At 49.4% G+C, this 4,954-nt stretch overlaps 1 long non-coding RNA gene across 1 annotated transcript; it reads left to right on the top strand.

Moving 5' to 3' along the window:
- Positions 1-252: 252 nt before the first annotated feature.
- Positions 253-4,457, top strand: LOC133339557 (uncharacterized). The gene is made up of 3 exons (XR_009754745.1): positions 253-408; positions 2,439-2,497; positions 4,288-4,457. It is a non-coding gene; the product is annotated as an uncharacterized LOC133339557 (long non-coding RNA).
- The last annotated feature ends 497 nt before the right edge of the window (positions 4,458-4,954 follow it).

The following is a 4,954-nucleotide window of genomic DNA, read 5'->3' as shown; positions in this document are numbered from 1 at the left end:
TCTGTGTGTATCTATGGGTCTCTGTGTGTCTCTGTGGGTCTCTGTGGGTCTCTGTGTATCTCTATGGGTCTCTGTGTGTATCTATGGGTCTCTGTGTGGTTCTGTATCTCTATGGGTCTTTGTGTCTCTGTGTATCTCTATGGGTCTTTATGGGTCTCTGTGTATCTTTATGGGTCTTTATGGGTCTCTGTGTATCTCTATGGGTCTCTTCTGACGTTCCCCCACCCCCCCCATGCCCCCCCCCCCCCTCGTGTTGGCACCATCATCAGCGGTGGTGAGGGACAGGCCGCCAGCGTGCAGTCGGTGCTGGAGCGAAACCGGAGTCTGCACGAGGCCAACGCCCAGCTGAGCAGGGAGCTGCAGGTGTCTGTGGATCACACGGCGCACCTGCGTGAGAAGCTCATCCTGGTGAGTGGTGGTGGTGAGCGGGTGGTGAGCGGGTGGTGAGTGGGTGTGAGTGGTGAGTGGGTGAGTGGGTGAGTGTGTGAGTGGTGAGTGGGTGAGAGTGCGAGAAGGTCATCCTGGTGAGTGGTGGTGGTGAGGGTGTGGGGGGTGAGTGTGGTGAGTGGTGGTGGTGAGTGTGAGTGGGGTGAGTGTGAGTGGGGAGTGTGTGAGTGGTGAGTGTGTGAGTGGTGAGTGGTGAGTGCGTGAGAAGCTCATCCTGGTGAGTGGTGGTGGTGAGCGGGTGGTGAGCGGGTGGTGAGTGGGTGTGAGTGGTGAGTGGGTGAGTGGGTGAGTGTGTGAGTGGTGAGTGGGTGAGAGTGCGAGAAGGTCATCCTGGTGAGTGGTGGTGGTGAGGGTGTGGGGGGTGAGTGTGGTGAGTGGTGGTGGTGAGTGTGAGTGGGGTGAGTGTGAGTGGTGAGTGGGTGAGTGGTGAGTGGTGAGTGCGTGAGAAGCTCATCCTGGTGAGTGGTGGTGGTGAGCGGGTGGTGAGCGGGTGGTGAGTGGGTGTGAGTGGTGAGTGTGTGAGTGGGTGAGTGGGTGAGTGTGTGAGTGGTGAGTGGGTGAGAGTGCGAGAAGGTCATCCTGGTGAGTGGTGGTGGTGAGGGTGTGGGGGGTGAGTGTGGTGAGTGGTGGTGGTGAGTGTGAGTGGGGAGTGTGTGAGTGGTGAGTGTGGTGAGTGGGTGAGTGGTGAGTGTGTGAGAAGGTCATCCTGGTGGGTGGTGGTGGTGGTGATGGTGGTGAGTGGGTCAGTGGGTGAGAGTGTGAGAGTGTAAGTGGGTGAGTGGGTGGTGAGTGGTTGAGGCCATCCTGGTGAGTGGTGTTGGTGAGTGGTGAGTGTGTGAGTGTGTGAGTGGTGAGTGTGTGAGAAGGTCATCCTGGTGGGTGGTGAGTGGGTGGTGAGTGTGAGTGGTGAGAGTGTGAGAGTGGTGAGCGTGTGAGTGTGTGAGTGGTGAGTGTGTGAGAGTGAGTGGTGAGTGTATGAGAAGGTCATCCTGGTGGGTGGTGAGTGGGTGGTGAGTGTGAGTGGTGAGAGTGTGAGAGTGGTGAGCGTGTGAGTGTGTGAGTGGTGAGTGGTGAGTGTGTGAGAGTGAGTGGTGAGTGTATGAGAAGGTCATCCTGGTGGGTGGTGAGTGGGTGGTGAGTGTGAGTGGTGAGAGTGTGAGAGTGGTGAGCGTGTGAGTGTGTGAGTGGTGAGTGGTGAGTGTGTGAGAGTGAGTGGTGAGTGTATGAGAAGGTCATCCTGGTGGGTGGTGGTGGTGAGTGGTGAGTGAGTGGGTGAGAGTGTGAGAAGGTCATCCTGGTGAGTGGTGGTGGTGAGTGGTGAGTGAGTGGGTGAGTGGGTGAGAGTGTGAGAAGGTCATCCTGGTGAGTGTGTGGTGAGTCTGGTGGTGGGTGGGTGAGAGTGTGCGAGTGTGTGAGTGTGTGAGTGTGTGAGAGTGAGTGGTGAGTGTGTGAGAGTGCGTGGTGAATGTGTGAGAAGGTCATCCTGGTGAGTGAGTGGTGAGTGGGTGGGTGGTGAGTGGGTGAGAGTGCGAGAGTGCGAGTGGTGTGTGTGTGTGTGAGCGTGTGTATGAGTGAGCGAGTGTGTGTGCGTGTGTATGAGCGTGTGTGTGTGCGAGTGTGTGTGTGTGCGCGAGTGTGTGTGTGTGCGCGAGTGTGTGTGTGTGTGAGTGAGTGCGTGTGTGCTGTGTGAGCGAGTGCGTGTGTGCTGTGTGAGCGAGTGCGTGTGTGCTGTGTGAGTGTGTGTGAGTGTGTGTGTGAGTGAGTGAATGTGTGCTGTGTGTGAGTGAGTGTGTGCTGTGTGTGAGTGAGTGTGTGCTGTGTGTGAGTGAGTGTGTGCTTTGTGAGTGAGTGCGTGTGTGCTGTGTGAGTGTGTGTGCTGTGTGTGAGTGCGTGAGTGTGCTGTGTGGGTGTGTGTGCTGCGTGTGTGTGCGTGTGTGTGCTGTGTGGCTTCTCACTGGACCCCTTTGCCCCTCTCCCTGGCACCGCCTCAGTCGGAGATGGAGCGCCAGAAGCTGCTGGCGCGCTTTGCCGAGCTGAAGGATCATGAAGCGTGAGTCGCCCCGTTCTGTAGTGTGTAGTGTAGTGTGTAGTGTATAGTGTATAGTGTAGTGTGTAGTGTGTAGTGTATAGTGTGTAGTGTAGTGTAGTAACAATAGTGTAGTGTATAGTGTAGTGTATCTTAGTGTAGTGTATAGTGTAGTGTACTAGTACAGCACTAGTGTATAGTGTAGTGTATAGTGTAGTATACTAGTATATAATAGTGTAGTGTATAGTGTAGTGTGTAGTGTATCTTAGTGTAGTGTGTAGTGTATAGTGTATCTTAGTGTAGTGTATAATGTAGTGTATCTTAGTGTAGTGTATAGTGTAGTGTGTAGTGTAGTGTATCTTAGTGTAGTGTATAGTGTAGTATACTAGTATATAATAGTGTAGTGTAGTGTGTAGTGCAGAGGTGTGGACTCGAGTCATGTGACTTGGACTCGAGTCATGAATTTGATGACTTCAGACTCGACTTGGACTTGCATAACAATGACTTTGTCCCACCTCTGGTGTAGTGTATAGTGTAGTGTGTAGTGTATAGTGTATCTTAGTGTAGTGTATAATGTAGTGTGTAGTGTATAATGTAGTGTGTAGTGTGTAGTGTATCTTAGTGTAGTGTAGTGTGTAGTGTATAGTGTATCTTAGTGTAGTGTATAGTGTAGTGTGTAGTGTATAGTGTATCTTAGTGTAGTGTATAGTGTAGTGTGTAGTGTATAGTGTATCTTAGTGTAGTGTATAATGTAGTGTATCTTAGTGTAGTGTGTAGTGTATAGTGTATCTTAGTGTAGTGTATAATGTAGTGTATCTTAATGTAGTGTGTAGTGTAGTGTATCTTAGTGTAGTGTATAATGTAGTGTATCTTAGTGTAGTGTGTAGTGTATAGTGTATCTTAGTGTAGTGTATAATGTAGTGTATCTTAATGTAGTGTGTAGTGTAGTGTATCTTAGTGTAGTGTATAGTGTATAGTAGTGTAGTGTGTAGTGTAGTGTATCTTAGTGTAGTGTGTAGTGTATAGTGTATCTTAGTGTAGTGTGTAGTGTATCTTAGTATAGTGTATAGTAGTGTAGTGTATCTTAGTGTAGTGTATAGTGTATCTTAGTGTAGTGTGTAGTGTATCTTAGTATAGTGTATAGTAGTGTAGTGTATCTTAGTGTAGTGTGTAGTGTAGTGTGTAGTGTATAGTGTATCTTAGTGTAGTGTGTAGTGTATCTTAGTGTAGTGTAGTAACAATAGTGTAGTGTATAGTGTATTGTATAATAGTGTAGTGGATAGTGTAGTGTAGTGTGTAGCAGAGGTGTGGACTCGAGTCATGTGACTTGGACTCGAGTCATGAATTTGATGACTTCAGACTCGACTCGGCAAAATGTACAAAGACTTGCAACTCGACTTGGATTTGCATAACAATGACTTTGTCCCACCTCTGGTGTGTAGTGTATAGTAGTGTAGTGTGTAGTGTAGTATAGTGTAGTGTGTAGTGTATAGTGTAGTGTATCTTAGTGTAGTGGATAGTGTAGTGTGTAGTGTGTAGTGTAGTGTGTAGTGTGTAGTGTAGTATAGTGTAGTGTGTAGTGTATAGTGTAGTGTATCTTAGTGTAGTGGATAGTGTAGTGTGTAGTGTAGTGTGTAGTGTATAGTAGTGTAGTGTATAGTAGTGTATAGTAGTGTAGTGTATAATCGTGTAGTCTATAGTAGTGTAGTGAATAGTGTATAGTAGTGTATAGTAGTGTATAGCAAAGTGTTCAGCATTGGCAGCGTGGGGTGTTGGCACACGCCTAGCGGCCCCCCCCCCCATCTCCCCCACAGGTGCCGGCTTGACATCATGTCCCTAGTGGACACGCAGACTGATGAGGGGGGGCTCAGGCAGCAGCTGCAGCTACTGCTGAGTTTTCAGGAACTCATCAATGAGCTGGAGGTACCACCACCACCACCATCGAAACATCCTCACTCTCTCACTCACTCACTCTCTCACTCAGTCACTCACTCTCTCTCTCCTCACTCTCACTCACTCACTCTCTCACTCACTCTCTCACTCACTCTCACTCACTCACTCTCACTCACTCACTCTCTCACTCACTCACTCACTCTCTCACTCTCTCACTCTCTCACTCTCTCACTCTCTCACTCAGTCACTCACTCTCTCACTCACTCTCACTCACTCACTCTCTCACTCTCATCACTCACTCACTCTCTCACTCACTCTCTCACTCTCACTCACTCTCTCACTCTCTCACTCTCTCACTATCTCACTCACTCTCTCACTTACTCTCTCACTCACTCACTCACTCTCACTCACTCACTCGCTCACCTGCTCTCACTCTCTCACTCTCCACTCACTCACTCTCTCACTCACTCTCACTCACTCACTCACTCTCTCACTCACTCTCTCTCACTCACTCACTCACTCTCTCTCTCCTCACTCACTCTCTCACTCACTCTCTCACTCTCACTCACTCACTCTCTCACTCACTCT

This window comes from Lethenteron reissneri, unplaced genomic scaffold (genome assembly GCF_015708825.2).
Source record: "Lethenteron reissneri isolate LAM-NWPU_2019-01 unplaced genomic scaffold, ASM1570882v1 scaffold_190, whole genome shotgun sequence".
In the NCBI taxonomy this organism is placed as follows: Eukaryota; Metazoa; Chordata; class Hyperoartia; order Petromyzontiformes; family Petromyzontidae; genus Lethenteron; species Lethenteron reissneri.
Note: the sequence above shows the minus strand (reverse complement) of the source record. Positions and strands in the feature narration are given on the sequence as shown.